This window comes from Aotus nancymaae, unplaced genomic scaffold (genome assembly GCF_030222135.1).
Source record: "Aotus nancymaae isolate 86718 unplaced genomic scaffold, 86718_ANA_hifiasm-v0.15.2.pri h1tg000053l, whole genome shotgun sequence".
NCBI lineage: Eukaryota > Metazoa > Chordata > Mammalia > Primates > Aotidae > Aotus > Aotus nancymaae.
Genome location: NW_026988467.1, coordinates 10,462,587 through 10,482,828, shown reverse-complemented (window position 1 = coordinate 10,482,828; position 20,242 = coordinate 10,462,587). Strand labels below are relative to the sequence as shown.

At 51.2% G+C, this 20,242-nt stretch overlaps 1 pseudogene; it reads left to right on the top strand.

Annotated features, from left to right (window-relative positions):
* The first annotated feature begins 129 nt into the window (after positions 1 to 129).
* On the top strand, positions 130 to 11,073 carry LOC135269498 (proline-rich transmembrane protein 1-like; annotated as a pseudogene).
* Positions 11,074 to 20,242: the final 9,169 nt, after the last annotated feature.

Below are 20,242 nucleotides of genomic sequence, written 5' to 3'. Positions count from 1 at the left end.
CCCCACCCCAGGAAAAGCTGAGGAGCTGCCCTGCCCAGCAGTGGAGTGCCCTGGATTGGAGGAGCCTGGGGAGGGGGAGCTTTGGCTCTGGATTAGAGAGTCCTGGACGTCCCCCCATCCTGAGGGGACATGGAGAATGGGCAGCTGAGCCCAGGTCTGGGGGAACAGGGTGGCTGCGCTGCTACCCTGCTCAGAAGTTGCTCTGATGCTCAGGGGGTGAGCTTGGAGGTGATTGCTTCCGGGAAGGAGGGTTCTGCCTTCCCTGCCCCCACCTTGCCTGGGACAGCACTTGAATAGGAATCAATTTGCATCATTCCTGCTGTCACCAGCCCCAAAGACTAAGTAGCTTAAGTAGTTTATTTCTCCCACTGCAGACCTACTCTCAAAGCATTCCCAGCCTTCTCCTCCTCCAGCTGGTTCTCCAGTCCTGGAATAATGAGGGGCCCAGAACCCCCTTGGCTCAGGTTGGGTCGAGAGACTGACTCCCTGAATGTTGCCCTCTCACTGCCTGCCCCACCCTCATCCCATTCTGCAGGACCCTCTGGTCCTGGGCTGTCTCTGGCTTCTGGCTGTGGCATGGATTGGAACCTGCTGAAAGCAGATGGAGGCTGCTGCCTCAGGACCCGGGGAATCTATGACCCTTTGACCTCAACTGGCTCCCGAGCCCTAAATTACCCCATCCTCTCTCTTGTGTCACACTCCTGTGTCCTGGCCCTCTAGGGACTCCAAATGACAGAACTGGGAGGTATCTGAAAGCTCGAGTCCAGCCCTCCCATTTGACAGAAGGGCATACTGAGGCCCGGGAGAAGGAAAGACTTGGCCAAGTTCAAATAGGAGACAGAGCCCCATTATCATGGAAGACCTGGTGCGTGGGGAGGGGCATGCCCATGGGACTTTGGTAACACTCCACCATTGAGCAGGGTGGGGGTGTGAGGGAAGGGGTCTGGGATTTTTGAGTCCAGGTAGCTTCACTGGGTATTTCTTGGCCTCTGGGGCTGGGAGCAACAGTTCTTAGTTCCTGCGGCGGCCCTGAGCCTCCCAAGCATTTTATGAGAAAGGCAGCAGAGTTGGGGAAGGGCAGTGTTTGAGGCTTCCTTCTCCATCCCCCGTCCTCTGCCCCAGCAGCTGAGCAGCAACCCTCAACTCCTGTCTCGGTAGGCAGCTGCATCATTGTGGAGGGAGTGGTGAGGCTGAGGCCAGTGTCAGACTCCCCCCACCCGAGAGCAAGGGCCTCTGTGCTGGCCCCAGGGGCTGAGGGCTACTGAGCCCACCTCCTGGACAGACACCTGCTCCTCACTATCCATGCCTGAGCTGTCACTCAGCAGGGGAGTCAAGAAGCCTTCCTTGGAGCCACTGACCTGATGGGGACCTGGGTCAGTCCAGTTCCACCCTCCTCCCTTCCCTGGAACCCACAGTCCAGCCAGTGCTGTAACTAAGCTGTGACCAGAAGGGCAGATGCTGTGTGTTTGTGTGTGTGTGTATGTACACTCACGTGCATGCATGCACACACACCCAAGTTGGGGTTGGGAGGTCTGACTTTAGGACCCTGAGATATTGAAATACGTAAGACTCAAATAAAATCTACCACAGTGAGAAGGGTACTCAGCTTATCAGAAATCAGGTTCAAATAAGTCCCTTCGCTTTCTTAGTCTCAGTTTTCATGTCTGCAAATTGGAAATAATTCCTAGGAGGAGAAACCTACGCAAAAATGATCCCCAAGCTGGAAGTTGCTGCATGGAGGCAACACGATTCGGTCCCACTGCTCCCCACCCCGACGAGAGGGTTGAGGATGGGAAGAGAAAGGGCTCCGGCTCAGGATCACAAGGGCAGCTCCACCGCCTCCTCCCCGCTCTCCTCTGCTGCTGGCCTCCTCAGCCCTTCACAGGCCCAGGCAGCAGGGGATGGGGGAGCCCCAAGTTCTCAGAGGGAGAGAGATTTGCCCTAAGGTTGTCTCCTCCTTCCCAGGCAGTGAGGCTGAGTGTACAGCCCTCTCCCAGAGCACCATCCCGAGCTCCATCCCGGCCCCCCAGCAGGTTTGAGCACGTTTAGCTTCCCATGTACTCTCCAGCTTCTCTTTGGGTGGTGTGGGGCAAGGAAGAGTTTTGCAACATGCCCGGACCCACAGATTGTGGTCTGGGTGTGCTGAGGCTGCGGGAGGGATTGCAGTCTCCCAAGCGTTCCCCAGAGCTAGGAACTGGCCGGTGACCACCTGCCGTGTCCCAGCAAAGCTGATGGCACCCAGCACATGGCTATTGGCTATTCAGCTGTTCTTGCCACTTGGCCTGGCCCCTGTGCGTGCCCCCTCCAAAGACAGCAGGACCCCTGCATGCTGCCCCCACCAGTGATTCTGTAAAGAGGTGAAGGGGAGCCTCTCCCAACATCCAGCTCCCTTTGCTCTGCCTCCCCCAACCGGGTGGTGACTGAGAATCAGAGGCAGAGGATTTAGAGAGCGTCTCTTCCCACTCCCCATCTGGCAGATGAAGAAACTACCTATCCAGAGATGTGAAGGGACATGTTCTAGGTCACACAGCAGGCCAGTGTCCAGGCAGGTTCCAACCTGAAGTCCCTGGGGCCACTTGTGCTGCCTCAGGCACAGATCACCTGCTTCCTCCACCTCCCTTGCCCCCAAGCTTGAACTTGCAGCAAGATCCCAAGATGCGATGCTGAGGGAATTGTTTTACAGATTTGTTGATCGGATCTCAGAATGAAAAGGGCCCTGAGCTCATCAGCCAGGGAGAAATCCAATTTGGCTTTGATGGCCATAGTTATTGATCATATATCGTTGAAATCTTTTTATTTTCTATGAACCCGGCGGTGGAGGGCCTCGGGGGCTGGACTGGCTGCTGGGCCCAGAGCTTCTTCTGCACTTGGCAGCTGTGGTCTCCAGCGTCACACACCCAGGACTTGGGGCTGAGGGTGGGAGCCATGCGGTGGGAGGGGATGGTCTGGACAGGTCGGCCAAGGACTGCAGTGAGGGTTTCCAGGAACCCCCTGACCCTTCAGGCCAGGGCATCTGGGAGTCTGGTCAGATCTCACAGGTTCTGTAAGTGTTGCTGATTTTATTCAGCTTCCACTGTCTTTTCCCCAGTGATGCCAAGGCTGCTGTGTGGGCTTCAGGATCCAGAGCTGTTGGGATTTGACGGCGAGGCCGGAGTTGTGCAGGCGGGTGGGGAAAAGGGGCCAGAGAGTCTCAATCGGCGGAGTTCCTTTTGGCAGCGGGGCACTGTGGCTAAAAGGATGGGCTGTGACATTGCCTCCAGAGGCTCCAGTCCAGCCGAGCTCTGCAGCCAGCCTTGTAGGGCGGGGGTTGGATCAGACATGATATAAATAAATAAAGAAAGAAAGCACCTCCCGTGTGCCAGACACATAGTAGTGCTCAGTGAATGATAAACTCCCCACCCAGTCCCCTTGTAAGGGGCCTGGCAGATAGTGAGCCCTTGGACTTCTATTTCCTTCTACGGTCTGGCTCTACCAAGAAGAGCTGTTTGGCTGATCTGAGTGTGCTGTGTGTGTCCCCCTGTCCGGCTGGCCCAAATGCCATTATTTCTTCCCTCCCCATGGCTGCAGGAAAAGATACTCTGAGGAGTGAGCCTTGGCTAAAGATCCAGCAGCCTGAGTCCATTCCCTGAACCCCCAGGGGCACATGTGAGTCTTGTCGGGTGGGGGCGGGGAGGCCAAAGGCTGATCAGTTGCTGGAGGGAGCCACTGGGAACAGGGGAGAAGGACCAGGGCAGCAAGGGCTTTCCAAGAATGCTCCTGGACCACCTGTATCAGAATCACCTGGGGAGGTGTTTAAATACAGATTCCAGGTTGGGCACGTTGGCTGACACCTGTATTGCCAGCACGTTGGAAGACCGGGGAAGAAAGATTGCTTGAGCTTGAGATCAGCCTAGGCAACCTAGCAAAATCCATTTCCACAAAAAAGATTTTATAAAAGACAGCCAGGTGTGGTGGCATGCGCCTGTATTCTCAGCTACTCGGGAGGCTGAGGTGGGAGGACCACTTGAGCCCGGGAGGTCGACGCTGCATTGCGCCGTGATAGTGTCACTGGAGTCCAGCCTGGGAAACAGAGTGAGACCTCATCTCAAAACAGACCAAAGGAAACAAAGCCCAGGTTCCTGGTCCCCACCTCCTCAGAATCTGACCTGGTATCACCCTAGAATCTGCACTTTAACAAGTATGCCTAGTCACTCCAATTCACACTGCAGTCCGAGGATCTTTGCAGCAGAGAATAAAGGAGTCTGCTCCAGTCGACTTGTGGACCTGCCTACAGCAGGGGCCAGACCTTATGATGAACTAAGAAGTTCATAATAATCATACCAGCTGCTGTGGTTCTGCAGGGGAGCAGTGTCACCATCCCCATTCCATATTTCCCTCTTGGTGTTAGGGGGTCCAGTTCTGTCCCACGGAGCCCACTAGAGAGGGGACACAGAACAGGGAAGGTGACAGTGGCTGTTGTGCCCATCAGCGTTGGATCCCTCTGGTGTTGGCTGGGACGTTTCCCCGGGTGATATATGGACCCGGGCAAAGCTTGTTTGCCTGATAAATATTGAGCCGTTCGGTTTACGAGTCAGCGCCCACAGTTTCCTCACCAGCTGTCATCCCAGGGAGGCCAGTCATCCTGCATCGACTCCATCTGTGCAGCCTGACCTTCTCTGAGAAATGGGGGGCTTGGACAGGCTCGCCACAGAGTCCCACCTGACTCCCCTCCCCACCCAACCTGGGCTCCTAATAATTAGCCCTGGTTTTCTTTGCAGAGAGGAATGGTCGTTTGTGCCCCTCTGAGCTTCCTGCTGGCAAATTGAACCAACAAAGATGTGTTTCTTAGGGGGCTGCAGGGGTGGTGGGGAGTGGGGGTAGGTGCCTGCTTCAGCCACAGCCGCAAAGCCAGGTTTCCCTGGGGCTGGGGCAGGGGACATGGGGTGAAAGATTTCGGGTCTTCTTGCTGGGGAAAGAGCTCAGACAAGTGTGGAAAGTCACCCAACAACACCCCTTCCATTCCCAGGCTCTGTTGCCATTTTTATTTGAGATTCTAGGTAGGACTTGGGACTTCTTCAGAGAAGACTCTGGGAGGGCCCTAGGATCCAGCTGCTAGGATGGGGCTCCCTCCTTCACCCCTACTTTCTCTCTGGGATGCTTCATGGCCCCATTGTATTAGGGTTCTCCAGAGAAAAAGAAATAATAGGAGATTTATATATGTCAGAGAGAGAGATTTATGAGAAGGAATTGGCTTATGTGACGATGGAGGCTGAGAAGCCCCAAGATCTGGAGGCAGCAAGCTGGAGACCCAGGAGAGCTGACGGCATAGCTGCTGTTGGAGACTGAAGGGCTGAGGACCAGGAAGGACGATGGTGTAAGTTCTAGTCTGAAAGTTGGCAGGCTGAAGACCCAAGAACAGCAAGTATTTTAGCTTAAGTCCAAAGGCCAGAAAAGACCAGTGTCAGCCGGGCATGGTGGCTCCCACCTGTAATCCCAGCACTTTGGGAGTCCCAGGTGGGTGGTTCATGAGGCCAACAGTTCGAGACCAGCCTGGCCAATATCGTGAAATCCCGTCTCTACTAAAAATACAAAAAATTAGCTGAGCGTGCTGGCGTGCGCCTGTAGTTCCAGTTGCTCGGGAGGCTGAGGCAGGAGAATTGCTTGGACCTGGGAGATGGAGTTGCAGTGAGCTAAGATACACCACTGCACTCCAGCCTCGGCAACAGAGCAAGACTCCATCTCAAAAATAAAAATAAAATAAGAGAGAGAAAAAAAAAAGAAAAGAAAAGACCAACATCCAAGCTCTAGCATTCAGCAAAAAGAATTCCGTCTTACTCAGCCTTTTTGTTCTATTCAGATCTTCAACTGATTGGTTGAGGCCCACCCTCGTTAGTGAGCACCATGTGCTCTACTCTGTGTACTGATGCTAATCTTATCCGGAGGCTGAACTTGGCGGCTCACTCCTGTAATCCCAGCATATTGGGAGGCTGAGGCGGGCAGCTCACTTGAGGTAGGAGTTCAAGACTAGCCTGGCTAACATGGTGAAACCCCATCTCTACTAAAAATACAAACATTAGCCAAGCATGGTGGCATGGACCTGTAATCCTAGCTGCTCAGGAGGCTGAGACAGGAGAAGCACTTGACCCCGGGAGGCAGAGTTTGCAGTGAGCCGAGATTGTGCCACCGCACTCCAACCTGGGCAACAGAGCAAGACTCCATCTCAAAAAAAACCCAAACTTGGCCAGGCGTGGTGACTGACACCTGTAATCCTAGCAGTTGGGAGTCTGAGGTGGGTGGATCACCTGAGGTCAGGGGTTCAAGACCAGCCTGGCCATCATGGTGAAACCCCATCTTTAAAAAAAAAAGAAAACCCAAACTTATCTGGAAACTCTCTCTCTTCCTCTCTCTCTCTCTCTCTCCCCCAGCCTCTCTCTCTGTCTCTGTCTCTCTCTCTCTCTCTCTGTCTCTGTCTCTCTCTCTCTCTCTCTCTCACACACACACACACACACACAGAATCACGTTTGACCTAATGTCTTGCCACCCCATAGCCCAGTCAAGTTGACACGTAGAATTCACCATCATACCCATGACCCATTGAAGGGAAGGCCAAGTTTCTGAGGTTGGTGGGAGACTTCCTTTACATCATGCCCTGAATTGCCGCCTACTGAAAGCAGAATTGCCAGGCTCTGAGTGATTTCCGGTCTTATGGGGATGGTGAAAACTTGGTAAAAGGCAATGGGTTTCTTCAGTGAGTACTGACATCTCAGCTATCAAAGAGCTCGTAGGCTGCCTGGTATGGCTAAAAAGAGCCTGGGCTTTAGGAGCAATAGACCTGAGGTTCAAACTCCAGTTCTGCCCCTTAGTAGCTGTGTGACCACCAGCGAGTCACTGAACCTTTCTAATTCTGATTTTGCTTCTGTAAAAAGTAGATGCTCATAACGCCTTCTCCAGCGTCCTTGCAGGGCTGATGTGAGAATCACAGAGGATGGATAAGGAGTACTGGGCACGTGGTAGATGCAGAGTTAATTATGATGATGATCCTAATGCGCGTCAGTTTCTGCAGTGAACTAGCTAGGCATTTGACTTCACCCCATGTGTGTGATTTTGCCCCAGTTTCACCACCACATCTCCAGTGCCTCTCCAGCCTCCTGGCCTAGGTGCAGGTTCCAGGTCTCAGAGAAAGGTTTGGGATTCTGATGACAGGTACATAGCTGGGGCATCCAGAGAGCTACAGATTCTCAGAAGATGGAGTATCCAGACTTAGCACAGCGATGCCTAGGTGGCACCAAGGCCTCCCCTTTTCTTTTCTCCTTTCTCTGGAGCTGTTCAACTCAAAATAACTCATTTCGCGCCTCTGCCCAAATCTCTCGACCGAAGGGTAAGAGAATCAAAGACCTCAAGATGTTCAAGCACCAGAGCTGAAACAGGGAAGGCAAAACACCCTGATCCGGGAAGAAAAACTGATTAGCTCCTCATTGCTGTTAAATTGTATATACATATATGTATTTTAAGTCAAATCTGCATGTCTAATGTGATTTTTTGATGACATTTTAATAGTCTGGCTGGGATGGGGGAATGGAGAAGGAAGGGTTCTGTTATCCTCTGCCAGAGGAAGGGAGTTATAAACAAGAGCACAGGCCGGGTGCGGAGATCACACCTGTAATCCTAGCACTTTGGGAGGCCGAGGTGGGTGGATCACCTGAAGTCAGAAGTTCAAGACCAGCCTGGCCATCATGGTGAAAACCCATCTTTATAAAAAACAATAATAATAATAATATAATAAAAACAAGAGCACAGGGAGACTCTGGTGTGGGTTCACATCCCTAGGAGCCCCACTTGCCCTGGAGAAGAGTGAGGCCTGGCAGGGGCCTGGGGATGATTTTGAGGTGACACCACCTCCCACGAAAGCCCCATTCTGTCCAAATGGGGAAGTCCGTCTGACCTGTGACTTGAAGATTGCCTTTTCCCTTCAGCTTCAAAAACAGCTCTCCCGCTGGGTGCGGTGGCTCACACCTGTAATCTCAACACATTGGAAGGCTGAGGTGGGCAGATCGCTTGAGGTCAGGAGTTCAAGACCAGCCTGGCCAACATGGTGAAACCTCATCTCTACTAAAAAATACAAAAATTAGCCAGGCATGGTGGTGCATGCCTGTAGTCCCAGCTACTCAGGAGGCTGAGGCACAAGAATCACTTGAACCCAGGATGTGGAGGTTGCAGTGAGCTGAGATAGCACCACTGCACTCCAGCCAGGGCGACAGAGCAAGACTCCGTCTCAAAAAACAAAACAAAACCAAAACTAGCTCTCCTATTTTGGCACTTCGAGTCCACAAGCCATCTCCCTCCAGGCCTGGTTGTTCCTTGAGGCTGCCAAAAACAGTCCCCAGAATCTGGGGATGGAGTAGAATGAATCCTGGTCCTGCCACGGATAAGATGAGCTCGGGTCAGTCCCTTCTCCTTGACTTCACCTTGAGTAAGTCTCAGTTTCCCCATGTGTAAAATGAAGGCGCTGGAGAAGGTATACTCTGAAGTCTCTTCTGGGTCCAGTGGGCCACTACCTGCTTGCTGCTCATTGAATGATCCCTCTCTCCATCTCGGGAATAGGTGATTCCACACTCGCTCACCCACGGGGCGTTTGCCCACTCCCCCTGTCCAAGGTCCTTCTGCTTTCTTACCGGGCTCTCTCCTGCTACAACTTAAGCCGCCTCTCCTCGGTTTCTCTCCTTGCACGGCAGAGCCCTCCTCCCCTGCCTCTTACAGGAATTCCTCAAAGGGTTGAAGGCTGTTAGCAAAATCCCTTCCCCACACATACACAAATATTCTATTTTAAAATAACATTTATTTCTGATTCTAAAAGTAAAGCTGTACCTGATCATTGCAGAAAAATTAGAAACAGACAAGTACAAAGGAGAAAATAAAAATCACCCATAATCCTCCCAGATAGCTGCTATTAATGGTTATGTGTTTTGTTTTTCTTTTTCTGTGATAAACCTGGGATTTGACTGCAGACATGGCTTTGGGTTGCCACAAGCCTGAGCTTGAAACTGGGTGAGGTCTTTCCTTTTGAGTCTCCCTAGGGCCTCTTGCTCTCTTTTAAGAAGCTGCCCCGGTTGCCTTTCCCAAGAGGAGGACGATCTGATCACGCGGATGTGTGTCCACCTTGGTTCCTGGGCCCCAACGAAGCCCAGAGTTTCAATTTTGACAACCTCTGAGTATGCCTGTATGAGGGAGAAAGAGACAGAGGCAGAGAGAAAGGGTATTTGTCACCGAGAAGGAGAACGTTCCTAGGGCCCATAAAGGGCTGACCACAGCCCCCACTCTTCCCCACCCCTCACTCCACCCCCTCAGTCCTCCCAGTCCTAGTCCGGGCTTTGTCTGAATCAATGACAGCTACTGCAGGAACCACCTTCATTCCTTTCCACGGAGCAGCTGGAGTTCCTCGCTAAGCTAATCAATTCCCATCATTTGAGAAAGGAAAACAGATTTACAATTTGCTGCCCATCCTGCCTAGTGGAGGGGCCTGCGGAGGGAGGTGCTGGCTGAGGCACTGGTGTGACACCCTAGCAGCCTAGCCTCAGTTTGGTGCAAGGGAGTGTCAGAATGCTCCTGCCCTAGCTGGGCTGCCGACTGGGAGGTGGGAAGTCGAGCTGTCTGGGGTTTCTTGGAGACTCCAGAGTGGCACAGCTGGAAGGACCTGGGCTTTTACCACCCCGATATGGGATAGGGGAGACAAGGCCCCAAGAGGGGCAGGGCAGACGCAGGGCCACCCAGAAAGCTGGTGGCTGAGCCAGGCCTGGAGACTGGTGGGTTGACCACCCACCAGTCTGGTGTGATTTCCCTGGTGGTACTTTTCATTTTGGGGGCAGACTGAGAAGGCAGGCACGGGGTGGGGAGGGTGCAGGATAGACCAAGAACTCATCAAATCCACTTCCTGCCTTGTCCATTTCACAGTCTTCCAGACCCTTCCCAACCGGAGGAATCTGTATCCCCTGCCGATGCTTATGTGGCTTGGGGTCTGTTGCCCTTTCTGTCCAGGGGAAGTTCTTCAAAAAAAATTTTTTTTTTTTTTTTTTAGTTTTCTCATATGTTATTGGGGTACAGGTGATATTTGGTTACAAGAGTAAGTTCTTTAATGGTGATCTGTGAGATTTTGGTGCGCCCATCACCCATCAAATAGGGTGCACCGCTGATCATTTCCCATCATTTGAGAAAGGAAAACAAATTTACAATTTGTTTTGCACTGCACCCCATTTGTAATCTTTTCTCCCTCATCCTCCCACCCTTCCCCCTAAGTCCCCAGAGTCCACTGTATCATTCTTATGCCTTTGCGTCCTCATAGCTGAGCTCCCACATATCAGTGAGAACATACGATGTCTGGATTTCCACTCCTGAGTTACTTCCCTTAGAATAATAGTCCCCAGTGCGCCATCCAGCATCCAGACTCCAGCACCGGCCGAGGACCCCCAACTCCGGCTGCAGGGACCCTGTCCCAGTGACACTACAGGCATGTCATCTGAAAAGTCAGGAGACTCGCTTCCAGGGCCCATTTCCCCTGCCGCCGCCCGCTGCCGCCGCCCCGCCCCCACCGGCTCCCGCCCAGACTGCCCAGGCCCCCGGCTTCGTGGTGCCCACGCACGCGGGGACTGTGGGCACGCTGCCGCTGGGGGACTACGTAGCGCCCGGATACCCCCTACAGCTGCAGCCCTGCACTGCTTACGTGCCCATCTACCCAGTGGGCACGCCATATGCAGGCGGGACCCCGGGGGGGACAGGAGCGACCTCCACTCTCCCCCTGCCTCCCCAGGGCCCGGGGCTGGCCCTACTGGAGCCGAGGCGCCCGCCACAGGACTACAGGCCCATCGCGGTGCTGACCGCCATCTGCTGCTTCTGGCCTACGGCATCATTGCCATCTTGAAAGCAGTGCAGGTGCGCAGGGCCTTGGCCCGCGGAGACATGGTGTCGGCCGAGATTGCTTCACGCGAGGCCCGGAACTTCTTCATCTCCCTGGCCGTGGGCATCGCGGCCATGGTGCTCTGTACCATCCTCACCGTAGTCATCATCGCTGCGCAGCACCACAAGAACTCCTGGGATCCCTAAAAACGCCCCCGGTCCGGCCCCACTCTGTGCCCCTCGACCCCCCAGGCTCATTCTGCAGTCATCCCGCGGACCCAATGGGCGCCCGGCACACTCGCTTCTGGGGCCATCAGACTTTAACACATCGTAAACTACGCCTCCACGGAACGTCTTGCCTTGCGAGCAAGCTCCGAATCCAGTTCCTCAGGAACCCCTCCAAAACCCACACCCCAAGGGACGCCGCTTTACGGGATCCCGGCCAAACGCCGGACCCTCAGTCGCTCCAGGCCCCCTCACCCTCAAAGCCTAGCGCCCTCAGCCGAGCAATCTCGGTTTGGTCCCTAAAACCCCGCCTCCTCCATAAGCTCCGCCCTCGCTCTGACAAAACCCCGCCTCCTCCATAAGCTCCGCCCTCGCTCTGACAAAACCCCGCCTCCAGGTCGGCAGGCTCCGCCTTCTTTTTTCTCCGCGGGGTGATTCAGTCCAGTGATTGGGTTTGTGGTTCCAGGCCTCACCTAAAGACGGACAGACTCTTCCCTTTCCTCCGGCCAAAGGACCGAGCCCTGGGGTAGCCACGCCCCCACCTCCCTTTTTTTGCAAGTATATTTTCGTCCCTCCTCCACCCAGATTTCAGCCTAGTATCTTGCTAATCCCAGAACCTCTCCTTTTGTTTTCGGTAGGACATTTGGGAAGTTCCTGGTGCAGGACCCTTCTCCCTGGGATAAGAAACATGCCTGTAAAAGCTCTGTAAATTCTCCCTTCCACCTCTTCCAGCCCCTGGATAGCCGGGCAGAAAGGAATCCAGGCTATGGACCTCCCAAGTCCCGGATCCCCGCTCCCCTCCGCGGCCCCACCTTGTTCTGATCTGTGTGTGCGTGTGTGTGAACTTCTGAAAGACGGTATTAAAGAGGCTTAGTTGAAAAAAAAAAAAAAGAAGAATAGTCTCCAGTATCATCCAGGTCGCTGCAAATGCCGTTAATTCATTTGTCCAGGGGAAAGTTCTATCGAATACCTCACCCAAGTTCATCGGAGACTTCTTTTTCTTCTTTCACTCAACAAATATCTGACTGCCCCCCTCCCTAAGGGTATTTTAGGCCATGAGAACCCAGCAGGGAGTATGACAACTAAGTCCCTGCTCCCTTAAAGCTCATGTCTACCCGCCTGTAGGGCTCTCACTGAGAGGTGGAGTGGCTGGGCCCAATTTTCTGGTCACTTCAATCCAGCGAATGCTGTCTGCAGGGCATGGAGTCACACACAGAACAAGGCTTCACTGCAATTGTTCCAGTTGCTATTGCTATGTAACAAAACGTCCCAGAGCGCAGAGACATATAACAACTATCGTGCATTCTGCGGGTCAGGACAGGGCACAGGAGAGGATGGCTGAGTTCCACTCCGTGGTATCTGGGCCTCGGCTAGAAAGACTGGAAGGCTAGGGGTTACTCAATGACTGGGGGCTGGGATTATCTGCACCGTTGCTTAAGTGCTCACAGCACATGGTGGTTGATGCTGGCTGTCAGCTTGGTTGCCAGCAGGAAGTCCTACGTGTGATCTCTCTGTATGGGCTAGTTTGGGCGTTCTCATAGCATGGTGGCTGATCCCAAGGATGAGCATCCGAAGAGAGCCAGGAGGAAGCCGCATCTTCCTTTACTTCCTAATGTCTGCATTCCTTCCCCTTGAATCCGGGTGGGCTGGTGACTATGGCAGCCTTGCCTGCTTGATAGGAGGAGAGGCAAAGTCACGTCCTGAGATAAGCACCTGAGATGGCAGATATTGTTGCAGCCTCTTTGGAAAACACAGCCTGCTCCATGTATCTGTTAGGGGTTCCAGCCTTCGGAGGGAAGGAGCGTGTAACAGAATAGTAGCTGCCATTTCCCAGGCACTGATGTCCACCAGGCACTGTACTCGGTCTGTTGTCTACGCCATCCTTCTGATAGTTTTGGCGGTGAGCACTGTTCCACCCATTCTGCAGATGGGGAGACTGATGTTGAGCAAAGTTAAACTGCCTGCCCTAAATCTTGATTTGCACCCAAGTCTGTCTGCCTCTGAAGCCATAGCTCTTAACACTGCTCCACTGCCCCTCCCTCCCTTCCCTGCGGTAACTTTTACCTCCAAAGGAAATCTGGTAAGGACGGTGAGAAACTTAGATAGTCAGCTGGTGGGGGGGGGGAGGGTGGTTCAGATCTAGGAAGTCTTCTTGGCAGAGGTGACACTTGAGCAAGGCCTTGAATGATGAATTCAATGTGGACCCCTGGAGGAAGGCAGTGACATTCCTGGTGGAATAGCAGTGGGATCAAGGGGCTTTCAGATCACCCAGGGAGTGTTGCTGTGACCCAGAATCCTGGCCTTTGACCCCCTGCAACACCAACACACTAAACTGTACTCCCCACAAGGCAGGCTGAGGCACGGGCAGGATGGATGGATGCAGTTCCCAGAAAACTGCAAATGTGGCCCCTCCCCTCTCCACCTTATTCCCATCAGCTTTCTTCTTCTGAGGCCAAGAATGGGGCAGAGGCTCCCACACTCCTCACCTCCACGTGCAGACTGGGTTTTTCCCTTTGGAGATGGGGTCAGTCTGAGCTGCCTCCAGTGCGAACACAAATTGGGCCTCAGAGCAGTTACCACCCCCTCGGCAAGCTGGCAGGCTTATGTTAGGGCGCTGCAAATGGAAGTTTAATTATCTCATTGATGATAGGAATCTTGCATATTACAGGAGCAATTCCCGCCCCTTCCAGGCCTCTCTCTTGCAAATCTCCTGCTGCGCACCCATCCTCTCCCCCACATTCTTAGTCACTCTTCCTGTTGATTCTCCTTTCCCTGTTTGCATCTCAGTCTCTCCCTCATCCCTCACCATTCCACTCTCCCCTCTGTCTCTCTCCTCTTTTCCTGTCTCTGTTTCCGTCCTTCCTTCACCTCCTCTTGCTTACTTTCTCTGGACTGACAGCAGCTTCTCTTCCTGGACAGATCATCTAATTGAAATGGAGCACTCCAGAGAATGTTAATAGGAAAGGCAGCATTAATTAGCTATCGCTAGCATAATTAACTTCCTCCTCTCACTGCCTAGCATCTAACTGGATAATGAGTCTCTCTCTGTCCAGAGGGCAGGCAGGACAAGGGGCCCAGGCCATGCCAGGGATGTCGGAAAGCCTCTTCTCTTTGGACCACCCCGCTGGAGTCCTCTGGTTGCCCAGCCCTGCCCTCTCCTGCCAGGCCCTCCTGCTGCTGCGCTGAAGTCTCTGGGAGGCAGATGCCCGGCCCCTGCCCATGCCCAAAGGTTTGATGTTGTTGGAGCTGCATATTAAGTGGCCGGAGCCTGAGAAACAGTGGCTGCAGCTGCAGCATCCCAGAGAGGGGGTGGGAAGCTACTGAGGGTTCTCCAGGAGAGCTGTGACAAGCACCTAGTCCTGGCACAGTTCCTGGGCAATGGCTGTGCATGTTACAGTCCTCAGTGGGGAGCAAAGAAATCTGCTTATGTGAAAGATAATAACTAACATACTACACAGACCGCAGAGTACTTCCACCTTTGACCCCACAGTCGTACAGGCAGCAATGGCCACTTCTATTTTATAGATGAGGACTCCAAAGTTCAAGGAGGCTCACTGCCTTGCTGATACACAGCCAGGACCCAAATCACGGTCTGCCTGATTCCAAAGATCATGCTCTTTCCATTGCACCCTGATACTTCCTGGAGGTACTTTACAGCTGCTCATTAAATAAGAGTGGTTGCAGTGGAGTCGCAGCTTACGTTGGCCTTGAGAGTTCTAGTGTCAGAGGATGCAGTAAAAATTAGAAAATTGTGTGGTCAGACTTTTTAAAAAATATCCGTCACCCCAGGAGAAACATCCTTTCTGTCTGCAATTCTCCTTTGTTCCGTGGCCTTGGCTTTCAAGCCAAGACCCAAAAGGGAGAGGTGATGGGCAAATAACAGGAATTTTCTTTGTGTTTTTTACAGGTGGTTAAATTCAGTTGTGTTGATGTGTGCCTGATTCAATTCCATTGCAGTCTAAGTATTTGGTTGTGAGTGGACAGAATTGCTACCCAGGGCTGCACCAACTACACCACAGGGCCCCTTTCCCTCCCCGTCTCTCCAGCCTGCTGACCCTCTCCCTCTCCTGCAGGCTATGAACACGGAGGATGACCCCTTGCTGCAGGACGTGTGGCTAGAGGAGGAGCAGGAGGAAGAAGAAGCAACGGGTGAAGCCTTTCCGGGGACCCAGAAGCCAGGGCCCCGATCTGGGGCAGGGGGACAGTGTTAACTGCCGCTGGGCTCCTACTCCTACTGATCGCCCCCAGCTCGCTCATGACCTACTTTTTCCCCACCGAGAGGGGCAGCAAGATCTCCTATGACGGCATGGGCCAGGACCAGGCAGACATCCGGGGTCAGCGGCCGGGATGCCGGGGCGGGGCGTAGGACCTGGTTTCATAGAGCCCTTTAGGGAGATTTGGTCCGGGCCCAGTCAGTCTGGAGCTGAGTGCTGGGCATGGCCAGAGGGCAAGGTGAAAAGGGCTGGGCTCAGGTGTGAGGTGAGCGTGAGAGGGAACTGAAGGAGAGCTTGGAGGGAAGTTTGGACGCAGACCCAGGTGAAGGTTGGTGGGGGTTCTGCTGTGGTCGGAAGTAGATAAAGCGTGGGATGGGGCTCGGATGTGAGGCTGGTTAGAGAAAGGCCAGGATGTGGTAAGAGAGAACCAGGAATCTGGCCAGAGGAAGACAGGAGAAAGATTGGGGTTGAAGAAGACTGAGGTAGGGTTCATTTTTAGGTAAGTTAGGGAGGGGCTTGAGGAAGGGTAGGGCAGGGTGAGAGAGTGGCTGTGGGGCCTGGGGTGGAGTTTTGGTAGATGTGGGCGGGGGAGAATCCTGGGAGGCAGGGCTGCAATGAGACTGGATGGCCTTGAGGGAGGAGGGTTGGTGGGAGCTGACCGGCTGAACTCTTGGGGCCTCCACCCCTGTCCTTGCAGGCTCCCTGGAGCTGGCCATGACTCACCCTGAGTTCTACTGGTACGTGGATGAGGGCCTCTCTGCAGACAAGCTGAAGAGCTCCCTCCTGCGCAGTGAGATCCTGTTTGGAGCACCCTTGCCCAACTACTACTCAGTGGATGACCGCTGGGAGGAACAATGGGCTAAGTTTCAGAGCTTCGTGGTCACCTACGTGGCCATGCTGGCCAAGCAGTCTACCAGGTGGGAAGTCCAGCTGCATCCTGTATGTGCACGCCCATGTGTGTCCCAGGAAAGGGCTGCGTCACGACAGGGAACTGGTTTCCAGTTGCCTCTTACCCTTAAACCCTGTATCCCTTTCCCTATCATCTTTCCTTGGGAAGTCTTTCTTTCCAAATCGGGACAGAACAAGTACATCCTTGCAGTCACTCTGACACATGAAAGTCCCCTTTGCTTGATCAGTGCTAATGGTTAGTGAACATGACAGCTTTGGGCCAGGTAGGAAATCCCAGAACTCTGCCCTGGAGGTCTTGGGTATTGAATTTCTCCTGAGATGGTGCTCAAGGTCTTTCTGGAAAGAGTATCGGCCAGGGAGTAAGGAGTTTCTCCCTGTATTAGTCAGGGTTCTCAAGAGAGACAGAATCAATAGGATGGATAGAGGGATATGTGAGAGAGGATTTGTTAGGGGAATTGGCTCATGCAGTTATGGAGTCTAGGTCCCAGGACATGCCATCTGCAAGGTGGAGACCTTTGGATGCTGGTAGACTGGCTCAGTCCAAACTTGAAGGCCTCAGAACTAGGGAAACTAATGGTGTAATTCTTGGTCCGAGACCAAAGGCCTGAGAACCCCAGCTACTGAGAGGTGGAGGTGAAGCCACCCTGCCAAGCAGCCAACCTCACTTTCTGGTTGTTATCCTTGTGCCAATGATGCCAGACAAACTGTCTCTATAAATCTAAGCACGTGGAAGAAACTGAGGCAGGAACGATTACCCAGCACCTTTCTATTTCTTGAGGATACTCTTGAAGTTATTCATCGATGTTTTAATTAAAGCAGATCGTATGGCTTTTCCTCAGATGGAAATTTCTTAACGTTTAGACTTTGTTATTGTTCCTTTCAGGCTTATCTCTGGTCTTTTCCCACGCTTTTAAAGTGTAGAAATCACAATCTGAGTATGATAATATACTTAGCGTATGACTAATTACTTTAGTACAAGGAGTTCCTGCCTGTCTGTCCAATATCAATCTTTATACATCCCAATGTCACATTGGCTTCTTTTTCCTCTCAGTGGCAGCATTTGGAGCTTTTACTTACCTTCGGGTCGTTTGACCTCTGAATATTCCAGCCTTCCCTGACAGCTGTTTCTGGGTCATGTTTTCTTTCATCTCTATAAGTATTGCGACTTGGAATTGTCACTTGTAAATTCATTCTGGCTATATTGAATCATTCCCCAATTATCCAAGTCATCCAAATATTTGATGTGCATTTCCACAAATTATGAAGTGGCCCCCTGATGGGGAATGATTTGTAGAATTAATTATATGTTTTATATCTCCATTCAGGTCACCAAAATATTGAACAGAGCAGGGCCCAGAGCAGCTAATATGGATCAACGATTGACAGAGCCGCTTGGCTTGGCACAAAGCCACTGACCTTTGCTATTCCCCAAAACAAAGCATGTTCACATGTAGGTCACAGGATTGTGGTAGGGTTGATTCACAGTATACATGTGCAGTGGTGTTCAGGAGCACGGCCATTGAGGCTGTGAAGAGATGTGCACCCATGTCAAAGAAGAAAGATCCTTACACGAAGCCACTCAATTCCCAGGCACCCAATCGTACTTGGGCTTTGTGGGCCTGAGATTTGGCAGGCTCCTGGGAATGTCTGTGTCTAAGTCTCTGCTCAGGCTTCATCAGGCTGGTGGCCATCTCCAATATGTGCCCCCCAGCATTTGTGACAAAATAAAGGAAGTGGTTTCACCAAATAAAACCACTTCTGAAGGCTGATGGTCCCACCCCTCATTTACACTGTGTAATGTTACCATTCTGTGTAAACCCTTTCCAACTACCTTAACTCAAATGCACTTTGCCATTAGTCTTGAATGTGGGCACAGCATTATTCCTAAGCCTTAAGGGTTTCTTCTGCTTAAAAATGTCTCACTTGAATGAAGTTTACCTATTTTTAAAGTGCCTTCTGGATATATGTTATCTTGTTCTATTGGTTTCGGTATACCTATATTCTTTAAAAAAAAAATTATGAACCATGAATGTTAACACCAAAAAAACTGTAAGGTACATCTGATCGAATTTCCCACTTTAAAGTGAGAAAATCAAACATTGCCTAGAGATCTGATTTTTACCCAGGCTAATCTGGGTTTTCATATTTCTATCTCAAAGTGGACTTTCTTTGGCTAAGTTTAAATTGTAAATGTAAATACCTGAAAAGTCACTCAGGATCTAGCCTTTTGGTTAGTTTTGATCATGCATAAACAGCAAATATTTCTTTCCCCCAATGAAACTCCAGGGCTTCCGGTATTTGTAGTGATGGTGTGAATCCATAAGGTCTATTTTTAATTATATCTCTTATTGTTTTTTTTTTCACGTTTCCTAACTCACCTGTGGTATCGCTTCCATATAATTGGCCTTTCTGCGCGCTGGGTTCCCATTTGTCCCACAAAGGCCTATGTGCACATCTGATCGCCTGTTTGAATGGCATTGTTTTGTTTTTACCCGATTGCTTCGTATCTGTCACAATGTTAAGTCAGTTCTCAACATTAAGGAATAAGAATTAGCTTTTTGCAAATGCTCAGCATCACTAATCATTAGGGAAATGCAAATTAAAACCATAATGAGATATCACCTCGTACCTGTTAGAATGGCTTTTATTAAAAAGGTGAATGATAAGTGTTAGAGATAATGCAGAGCAAAGGGCACACACACATTGTGGACAGGTATGTAAATTAGACTCTGGATTCCTAGACAGAAGTCACTCACTTTCTTCCGGTGACAGATCAGATCTTTGCTTCTTTCTCTAAGACCAAAGAACCCTCTGTTGAGTTCAGACATCCTGGCAGGAAAGCCTCTGCTTGAATCATGAGGATTCACTACCCAATACAGATGAGGTAAGCAGGGGCAGTTCACATCTACATATTTGCAATGGCCCAGGCTGATCTCATGGAAGCAGAAGAAGCGCATGAACCCAGGAGGCAGAGGTTGCAGTGAGTCAAGATCGCACAACTGCACTCCAGCCTGGTGACAGAGCAAGACTCGGTCTAAAATAAATAAATCAATATATAAATGCAAGCCTGCCTCTAAATCATTATACAGATAGGTAAGTAAATAAATAAATGCAAGGCTGCACCCTAATATGTCAGTATATAAATAAATGTTATAAGCCTGGGTCTAAATAAATAAATGAGTAAATGTCAGGCTGCCTCTAAATAATTAGATAGCTAGATAAACACATCAATCCAAGCCTGCCTCAAAATACACAAATAAATAAATAAGTAAATAAATATAGAAATAACTAAATGCGACCTGCTTCTCCATAAGTAAGTACGTCAGTAAATAAATAAATAAATGCAAGTTTGCCTCTAAATAAATCGATTAATACATAGATACATAAATCAAGAAATAAATAGCCCCACTTGGTGGCTCATGCTTTTAATCCCCCACCCATTGGGAGCCTGAGCTGGGTATATCACCTGAGGTCAGAACATCGAGACCAGTCTGGCCAAGATGGTGAAAGAAACCCTGTCTCTATTGAAAAAAATAATAAGATGAAAATAATTATACAAAAAATTAGCTGGGCATGGTGGCGCGTGCCTGTAATCCCAGCTACTCAGGAGGCTGAGGCAGGAGAATTGCCTGAACCCAGGAGGCGGAGGTTGCACTGAGCCGAGATCGCGCCATTGCACTCCAGTCTGGGTAACAAGAGCGAAACTCTGTCTCAAAAAAAAAAAAAAAAAAGAAAAGAAAATAATTAAAAAAATAAATATAGATTTATATAAATAAATAAATGCAAGACGGCCTGCCTGCCACTAACTAACTAAATAAATAATTAAGTAAATAAATAAATAAAGGCCGGGTGCGGTGGCTAAAGCCTGTATTCCCAGCACCTTGGGCGGCTGATACGCAAGGATCACGAGGTCAAGAGATCGAGACCATCCTGGCCGACGTGGTGAAACCCTGTCTCTACTAAAAATACAAAAATATTAGCCAGGCGTGGTGGCACTCGCCTGTGGTCCCAGATACTCCGGAGGCTTA